A 9,852-nucleotide genomic window follows, 5' to 3' on the forward strand; every position below is an offset into this window, starting at 1 on the left:
GTCTCCTAAGCATTGTGAGTCTGTGGGAAATTTCACTTTGTTATTCCACACCCTCCACACCCACCCTCAGCTTCCTGTGTCGCTCAAGCACTCAGCAAATGTTCTGTGGGAGAAGACTGAGAGCCACCATCAATTTCCCATCTCTCATCCTTATTATTCCATTATCCTTCCCTCCAGCCCAAGGAGGAAGTGGCTCCCACCAGGCTCTGAATCCCAACCCTTTCTGCCTTCTTAGAGATCTTTATGTACCACATATCATACCCCTTCTCCCCCATGCAACTTGTCTTCATCTTCCTCTCTTGGTATTTTCCCATAACACATAAATTCAGGTCTCTTTATATCTTAAAAAACAAAAAACACTGAAACCTTTTTTTCATGTGTGTGCTCTTCAACTACTTGTCCTTCCATTCACCCATCCACTTGTTCATAAAGCTGCCGTTGAACACCTACAATGTGCCAGGCAATATTCTAGGTGGAATACTGCATGAACAAAAGAAAGTCCTGACTCATGGAAATTATATTCTATGGAGGGATACAAAAAATAAACACATAAGCAAGTAATATAGTCAGAAGGTTAGTAAATTCTAAGGGGGGAAAATCAAGCAGATGAAAGGAGTTGAAGATGACTGGGGATGGGGACTAGGCGAGTATCACTTCATAAAGAGTGGTCAAGGAAGCCTTCCATGGTAAGGTAACATCTGAACAGAGACCTGGAAAAAGTAAGGGAATGAGCTATATGGACACCTGCAAGAAGACTGTCCTAGTCAGGGGGAATAGCACCTGCAGAGGTCTTGAGGCAAATATGCCTAGTGTATTCAAAGAACCACAAGGAAGGGAGCAAGAAGAGGAAGCAAGGAGGAGAGTGGCAGATGAGATCATAGGAATAGCAGGGGGCCAGGTCATGCAGGGCTTTTTAAGCCAATTTAAGGATTCAGTTTTTACCTTGGAGAAATCTGGAGGAATGAAAATTTGCCTATGTTTAAAAGGATCACCCTAGGTGTTGTGTAGATAGTAAATTTGAAAAGGAAGCAAAGAGACAGACTAGGATGCTATTGCAACACAGATATGTGACGAAGATGGCTTGGACCAGGGTGGTAGCCGTGGAGGTGGAATGAGGTCATCTGGTTATGAATATATTTTTAAAGTTGATTTAGTAGGATTTCCAATGTGGAGTTTGCAAGAAAGAGGAAAATCAAGGATGACTGCAAGGCTTTTGGCTCTCTTGGAAGAATGGAATGAAGTCGTCATTACCTGAGATGGGGAAGACTGTAGGAGAAAAGGTTTTTTTCGGTTTTATTTTATTTCCAAATGAGGAAGAGGTGGAAATTATACTTTTGGTGGGAGACAAGTGGAGATGCTGAATAGGTAGTCAGATATACAGAATTCAAGGACACATTCCAAACTGGAGATTTAAATTTGAGAGTTGTCAGAACATAGATAATATAGAAAGCCATTGGAGGATGAGATGACCAAGGGAATGGGCACAGAGCCAGAAGAAAAAAGTGCTGAGTACTAAGACCTGGTGTTCTCTAACACGAAGAAGTTGGTGGGAAAAGAAAGACCAGCCCAGGAGATTAGAAGAAGCAACCAATGAAGGGAGGAGAAAAGCAAGAGATGGGAATGTTCTAGAAGTAGAAAATGTTTCAAGAAAGGGAGTGAATGAATCAAGGGAGAGAGTGAAAAGACTGATGATGCAAGAGAGAGAGAGAGTGGCTGGAGTGATGTCCTCAAGGAGATGAGAGAATGCAAGAAGGGACCAGCCTCAGTAGGAGCACCCCGTCTCACCCATAGCACCAGGGGCAGGCAGAGCAAGTAGGCCCAGTTGCTCTTTCTCTCTTCTGTCTCTGCTCTTCTCAAGGGTGGTTTTCCCCTTCTGCCTCCCCCCACCCCACCACTTTCCTGGTCTCAGACCCATGAAGCACACCACCAGGGTAATCAGATCAGGGTCTTCCCATGTGCAAAGTCTTAGACAAGTGCTAGACCTGGGCAGGACTCTGATGCTATTCACTTACCAAATTCTTTCCATTCCTCAGGGTCATCTAGCAGCCCATCTCCTCTGGGCACCCTTCCCTGACCTCCACAGCCCCAGCCCACACTGCTCCGAATCCCCTCCCCGCCACTTCCTCCTCCAACCCCAAGACTGGCATTGAGGAGCATCATCCTTAGAGACCAAGGTTGGAGTGAGGATGAAGGCCCTAATTTTTAGTTGCATTTTGACACATCACCAGGAGGGGGCTCAGGATAGCAAGTGCGGCTGTCAACCAGAGTAGGGACAACTTGTAAAAGGTTCAGGAAGTTGGAGACAATCTGTCCCTTCTGGAATTTGCAGACCGCTTGCGCATGTGCTAGCCTGCTTTATTAGTCCTGCGTGCTTCAGAGCCCAGGGGGAAAATACCTTCAGGTGCTCTCAGTGAGAAACAGTTGGTGACTCAGCAGGCCCTGGAGGAGACTGGGCAGGACTCTTTCAGAGGAAAAGGAGGCAAAGACCCAGAACAGCTGCTGACCCATTAGCCTGGTCACATGTAGCGTCCTTGGCAGGGCTGGGAGGAGAGCCCTGATGTCCTGGTTTCCAGCCTACTATCCCATCTGCACCCCACCCCTCCCAGCCTGGGTTGAGGCATTCATGCCAGAGTTCAAACTTTCTTCCAGCTATAACAATAGGAGGGATGGGGTGGGGGAGGGGGCCTGGCTAAGGAGCCTGGAGGAGAATAAGCTGGGGTCCTGCCCTGAGGAATTCTGGAAATTACATGGGACAAGCAAAGAACACTGGGCAGCACATGTGAAAACCAACCAGAGCTGAAGGTGACATGTGTTTCTTGAAGATGGCAGGGAAATAAGTGGATTTGTCCAGTTTGAGAGGCCTACCTCTGATAGACTGCCCGTCCTTGAGGTGATAGGGAACTGAGTGGTGTGAATATTCACAGAAGTGTGGAGGGTATGAAGGATGATTCAGGGTGACCACATTTTGATATAATGCTGACCCTCACAGAGCAGAACGGGGAATTTCTAGGGTGAGTAGAGACACCCCAGAGGTGGCTGGGACATTCCTCAGAGGTGGCCACGCACCTCTCCGAGTGGATAAAGTCATTGCAGCTGCTCAAGGCCCTGTTTGGAAACCCAAGGCCCATCACGGGGTTTGGCTGTGGAGGTGTCGGGTTTCCTCAGAAAGTCTGGTTGTAGAGATTTCTTTAGAAGTTATATTTGTGATGATCTCATCATCATGGGAAACGAGGAAAGAAGAAGAGATGCCAAATATGTTATTGTGCTGAAAATCCTGTTTTAAGAAAACAATCGCAAAATTGTAATTCATTAGCAACTGCTTGACACAAAAATAGAAAAAGTAGCTAAGCCAATAAGAACTAATCCCCCCCTCTGAGACAGGGAGTGTCTGGGGATTGGGCCCTGGGGAGAGAGCCCACTTCTGGTGGCAGAAGCAGGGTGGGACGGAGGGCTGACTGGGGACCCTGCAGCTCGCAGAGCCTGCGTACCGCGGCCTGGGCGGCTCCCCAAGATCAGCCACCTGAGGGGCCACTTCCAGCACACACCGGATGTCCCCAGACCAGAGGGACACCGGGCGGAGGGAAGCCGGCAAGAGCAAGGGCTGGGATCGGTGGTCTCCCTCGTGGCTGGGTGCCTGGGTGCTCGGTGGCTTAAGCAGCTGCCTCGGCTCAGGTCATGATCTCCAGGTTCTGGGGTTGAGCTCACTTGGGGCTCCCTGCTCCGCAGGGAGTCTGCGTCTCCCTCTGCCCTTACCCCCTATTCCCTCTCTCTCTCTTTCTCAAATAAATAAATAAAATCTTAAAAACAAAAAAGACTCTCTCCATTTCCCTTTGCTCCTGTTCCCTCTGCCCTGCCCCACCCCTGCCACCTGCTTGCATACTTTCTCTCTCTGTCAAAAAAAAGAACTGGCTGGTGAATAATGCCCCACTCAACTCAGGAGGATGGAATAAACTGTTCTCACTATTGGGGCAGTGAAGCTTTCCCTTGTGTCCTTGACCAGGGCTGGGACCATGGTCAGATGTGTCCTGAAGACTCCCAGGCACAGCATCTCAAGTCCAGCTAAAATCAAGTGGCCATAAGGAGTCCCCGTAAATGAAAAGAGCAATACAAGCATTTACGATTTAGCACCTGGATTTCTGGATTTCAAGCGGCTTATCCACGGTCTTCCTCAGAAGGTCTCCACTGCTGGCTTCTCGTGTGGGGCCCCTTGATCTCCAAGCCCGGGGCTCTTGGTCTTATTCTTCTAGCTGGAACTCCTGTTCTGTTCTGTGCTCTCTTCTCTGACCCTGTCATAGGCCAACAGGACCAGGGCCAGGGGCACACAAATGAGGCCCCTGTGACGCAACACTGAAGGAGGTGCTCACTCTCAGGGTTGTGCAAGTGCTGATCACTGAGTTATTTGCACGTGACTAGAAGTCAGAAAAAAAAAAAAAACACAACAAAAACAACTCCCAATATGAGGGAAAAACGTCTCCTGGCACCACAGTGCTCTTTGACTTCTGTTGTATTGTTTCTTAACTCCATCCCAGCCCTCCTGTTTGGAAAACCACCCTGCCCCTCCAGCAGCAGGACAGACTCCAAGACAGATTCCTGGTATCAGGAGCTCTGGAAGCCTGGGATGGAGGAGGAAGAGGAAAGCAGGAGGAGGGCTGACAGCTTCCACCAGGGATAGGGGAGAAGGCCAGACACTGGAGAGGTTGGGGGTGGGGGGAAGAAGAGGGGACAGTGGGTCAGATAAGGGCAGCTAGTTATACAAGCCTGGTTAGGAGACGTTTTGGGATTTTTGCAGTGTATAGGTCGCATGGAGAGGGGTAAGGCATTCTTGAAGGATCCCGTGTGGCCATGGGATTGTGGCCAGTTCCACGCTTTTTCAGGCTGCTCCTGTTATGTTGCCAGCCAGCTGCTTCCAGCTGGAAGTTTGGATCTAGACACCTGAAGTCTACTCCAACACTAGAGTGCCAGGAATAAAAAGCAGAAAGCGTGAACGTGCAGTGGTCGCTATGCTCTATATTCAAACCTACACTGGATCCGGTCATTTAGGGGAAACTTGGTGGCCTTAGACAGTCTGGGTGGGCGGGCGAGCTGGCTCCAGATGGCAGCCCTGTGTGCCCTTAAATGAATGGGTGGGCCTGGGTGGGGTTGTAGCCTTTGCCAAAACATCAGGGACTTGAGACCCAAAAATGCAAACAAGTCGGCAGGTAATGTGCAGCCTGAATAGGGGAAGGTCAAGGCCACGATATTGGGAAGTGTCCTGGGGAACTTGGAAAAAATGCCCAAAAGGGCCCCAGCGTGCGTGGCCAGGACTTATGTCTCTTACGGAAACGTAGAGTTCTGCGTATTGTTCCTCGGTGAGGAATGCGGGTGTCTCAGAGCTGCTTTCTGAAAGATGGGCCGCTTAGCTGCTCTAAGGAGCCAACCCCCCCACACATCTTAAGGCTGGGTTAGGGAATCCAGCCTGCTTGACTTCAGGGTATTCCGATAGAGGAGGAAAATGCTTGTCCTTCTGTATGTTAAAGGAAGCACAAGGAAGCTGTCTCTGAATTTTATCAGCAGCTCAGAACTTCTATTCTGGGGAAAGGAATAAGAGGGTCAGACCCCCCCGCCCTTGCCAGAATGATGCTCTGAAGTTCCTTCCAGAGGCCCCGGGGAGGAAGAGGGTCACTATTCATCCCTCATCAGTCCTGAATGAGCAACGGCAGCTCTGGGGCCTGGCCAAGGGCTGGCGGCAATCCAGGGTATAGGTGGCAGCTCCCCAATGCCTTCGGGAGCCAGACACTTCTGACTTTCTCCTCGGCCACCCTAGGCTTTTGTCCCCATGGTTGCGGGATGGTTGCTTTACAACCAGTTGTGTCTGCACTTTGGGCACAGAGAAAATGAAGAGCAAAGGCAAAGGGCAAAGGCACATGCCAGCTACACAACACTGAAGGAGGTGCTCACTCTCAGGGTTGTGCAAGTGCTGATCACTGAGTTAAGTTATTTAAAAAAAAATATTTTATTTATTTATTCATGATAGACATGGGGATGGGGGCAGAGACACAGGCAGAGGGAGAAGCAGGCTCCATGCCGGGAGCCCGTCGCAGGACTCGATCCCGAGACTCCAGGATCACCCCCTGGACCAAAGACAGGCGCTAAACTGCTGAGCCATCCAGGGATCCCCTCCTTATTATTACTTTCAAAAAAGTTTCATTGTAGTAAAATATACACAGGATAACACGTACCCATCTCTACCATGCCTGAGTGCACGGTTCCGTAGCATCACGTACATTCACTGTTGTGATGCAACCCATCCAGAACCCTTCCCATCTCGCAAAACAAACCCTATACCCACTCGGCAGCAACCCCCCATCCCCTCCTCCTCCAGGCCCTGGCAACCACGCCTCTCCTCTTCGTCTCTAGGAATTTGACTACTTCAGGGACCTTATGTAAGTGGAATCATACCTCCTTGTCTTTTTGTGACTGACTTAGTACACTTAGCACAGTGCCCTCAGGGTTCATCCGCGTAGTAGCATGTGTCAGAATTTCCTTTCTTTTTTTTTCTTAGAATTTCCTTCCTTTTTAAGGCTGAATAAGGTCCCATTGTATGTATCACCACATTTTGTTTAGTCATTCATCTATCAATGGCCAACTGGGTTGTTTCTACTTTTTGGTTATTGTGAATTATGCTGCTATGGGCATGGGTGTACAAATATCTCTTTGAGACCTTGCTTTCAATCTTTCCGGTTTGTACTCAGAAGTGGGACTGTTGGATCCCACTGTGATTCTATTTTTACCTTTTTGATGAACCACCATGCTGTCTTCCCTAGTATAAGCCTATTCCTTGAACAACTTTTTCCCAAAGCCCCACCCAATGAGTTTCACTTCCATCTCATTGGCCACAATGGGTCATGTGGCCACTTCTAGCTGCAAGGAAGCCTGGGAAATGATGTATTTTTGACCAGGCATAGAAAAACACTCTGCACCCTGGAGATTCCTGAATACTGGGATGGTCAGTCTAGCTGTTTGTGTCAAGGCCAGGTGTCTGAGTCTCAGCTGAGCCTGTCCTGCAGGCACTCTGTCTATTCCCTGCATTGGCTGCTAACCTTTTGGGGGTATCAGCACCCTCCCAAGCTGCTGCTTCCAGTAAGGAGAGGCAATACTCACTTCCTTCCCTCCTAACCTGTTCTCTTGAGCAATTACAATAAAGTCTCCTTGCTGCTCCACACCAATACAAGCTGCCCTGTGCTATTCCTTCACTGTCCATCATGGCGGAGTCATACTTCTGCTGCCAGACATAAGTCCTCTGGGACAGGACCTGTGTCACCATTGCAGGGCACAAGGCAGAGGATTGACTCTTGGTGGAGGTAAGGAGAATGCATTCTTCTAGATTAGCTATATGCCACCTCCAGGTGCTGCAGGGCTGCAGGGCTCCTGGCTCTCTCAGCCTAGGGACGCCTCTTCCTTGGATGTTTCTCCTCAGGTTGTGGGGTCTAGTGGGGGCTACTCATCCTGAGACCTATGAGGTCAGGCCCAGGCTGGACAGGCCCTGATAGGGCAGGGGGAGCAATATGGCTTGGTGGGGAGGGTCATGACCTCAATGGGGAGGCTTATGAACTTGGAGGACTCTGGACTAGGTAGCCAAGCCTTGAACCCCTCTCTCTGCCCCCATCCCTAGAAGCAGTTACATAGACATAGCCAGTATCAAACTTATATTCAGAAACACATGTGCCCTTAGATTCAAATACAGAACTGTTCACAAACACACATACCCGTGTACCACTGCCACAGAATTAATTTTTTTTAAATTTTTATTTATTTATGATAGTCACACAGAGAGAGAGAGAGAGGCAGAGACATAGGCAGAGGGAGAAGCAGGCTCCATGCACCAGGAGCCTGACGTGGGATTCGATCCCGGGTCTCCAGGACCGTGCCCTGGGCCAAAGGTAGGCGCCAAACCGCTGCGCCACCCAGGGATCCCCAGAATTAAATTTAAATTAGAATTAAATTTGCATTCAGCACTTAAATTCAAGGGGGCAAATCCTGTTCCCCTACTTAATAGTTTGATCCTTTAGGACATTATTAAACTGTTTGTGTCTCAATTTTTTTACTTGTAAAAGTGAGGATAATAAGAGCATTCCCCTCGCTGATTTGTGATTATAAATGAGATAAAATAGTAAAGAGCTTACAACAGTGGTAACAACAGCTTACAGAGGTGACCGGCATCCATTCCTATTTCCGGAGCCCCCTCCCCTTTCTCTGCTGCCACTTGGTGGTGGGCCTGGCAGAAGCACCAGCTCGGAGTCCTTTTCGTTCAGCCTCAGGTTTCTCATGTGTAAAACGGGGATATTGTCTACGCGGCGGAGCTGTTGTAAGGATCTAAAGAGGCCCAGCGGGGAGAGCTCCGAGTCTAGACCCCGGCCCACAGTAGCCTTGCTGCACTTCAGCTGCTCCTGCCTGTAAGTGACGAGGAACAGGTCAGAGAGCAGGTGCAGGCGTGGGATGACCCAAGGCCCGGGCCCGACCCCCATCTCCTCCCAGGCTGGAGCTGGGGCCTCTAACGACAGAGCCGGGGAGGGGAATCAGAGCTGCTCCCCGCTTGGAGCCCGGCCTGGGGCTGGGGGCAGGGCTGGCCCGAGGGTAGGAGGAAAAGAGGAAAACCAGCTCAGTGGAAATTACCCTGCGGTTGGCTCAGGCGCCCACGACACTGTATTTATAGAGAGCTCCTGCAGCTCTTAATTCCTCGCAGCCGGGTTAACCCTTTCCAGGCCGCGGGCCCAGCCCGGGGGCGGAGGGAGAACCCAGAACCCGGGTGGTCGGCGGGCAGTCACCTGTCCCTGTCCCCTCGCGCAGAAAATACACCCCGGACCCTAGGAGTGTGGGAACGGGGCGGGGGATGCGCCCGAGCAGAGCGCCCCCCACCTAACCCCGGGGGCAGGGGCGGGGTCAGGGGCGGGGGATGGGCCGGAGCAGAGCGCCCCCCCCACCCCCGCCGGAGTCCGGGGTCTGCTCCGGGGTCAGGGGTGGGGATGGGCCGGAGCAGAGCGGGGGGGGGGGGAAAAACGGGAGGGTCCCAACCCTGGGATCTGCTCCGGGGTCAGGGGTGGGGGATGGGCCCGAGCCGAGCGGGGGGGGGGGGGGGGCAACGGGGGGTCCCAACCCTGGGATCTGCTCCGGGGTCAGGGCGGGGATGGGCCCGAGCCGAGCGCCCCCTCCGCCCACCCCGGGGTCTGCTCCGGGGTCTGCTCCGGGGTCAGGGGCGGGATGGGCCCGAGCAGAGCGCCCCCCACCCCGGGGTCAGCTCCGGGGTCTGCTCCGGGGTCAGGGGCGAGATGGGCTCGAGCGGGGGGGGGGGGCCAACCCTGGGATCTGCTCCGGGGTCAGGGGCGGGGGATGGGCCCGAGCAGAGAGCCCCCCTCCCCCCACCCCGGGGTCTGCTCCGGGGTCAGTGGGGGATGGGCCCAAGCAGAACGCCCCCTCCCCCCCGCCGGAGTCCGGGGTCTACTCCGGGGTCAGGGGTGGGGATGGGCTCGAGCAGAGCGGGGAGGGGGCCCCCCAACCCTGGGATCTGCCCCGGGGTCAGGGGTGGGGGATGGGCCCGAGCCGAGCGCCACCTCCCCCACCCCGGGATCTGCTCCGGGGTCAGGGGCGGGATGGGCACGAGCAGGCCGGGGGGGGCCAACCCTGGGATCTGCCCCGGGGTCAGGGGTGGGGGATGGGCCCGAGCAGAGCGGGGCGGGCCCCCCACCCGGGATCTGCTCCGGGGGCTGCTCCGGGGGCTGGGCGGGGAGGGGCCCGAGCCGAGCGCCCCCTCCCCCCCCCCCCCCCCCCCCCCGCCGGAGTCCGGGGCTGCTCGGGGGAGCTCCGGGGCTGGGGCGG

The 9,852-nt window shown here is 52.9% G+C and overlaps 1 long non-coding RNA gene across 1 annotated transcript; it reads right to left on the reverse strand.

Moving 5' to 3' along the window:
- Positions 1-7,781: 7,781 nt before the first annotated feature.
- On the reverse strand, positions 7,782-8,905 carry LOC125754053 (uncharacterized). The gene is made up of 2 exons (XR_007407325.1): positions 8,653-8,905; positions 7,782-8,430 (listed from the first exon to the last, which is right to left on the reverse strand). It is a non-coding gene; the product is annotated as an uncharacterized LOC125754053 (long non-coding RNA).
- Positions 8,906-9,852: the final 947 nt, after the last annotated feature.

This window comes from Canis lupus, chromosome 30 (genome assembly GCF_003254725.2).
Source record: "Canis lupus dingo isolate Sandy chromosome 30, ASM325472v2, whole genome shotgun sequence".
Taxonomy (NCBI): Eukaryota; Metazoa; Chordata; class Mammalia; order Carnivora; family Canidae; genus Canis; species Canis lupus.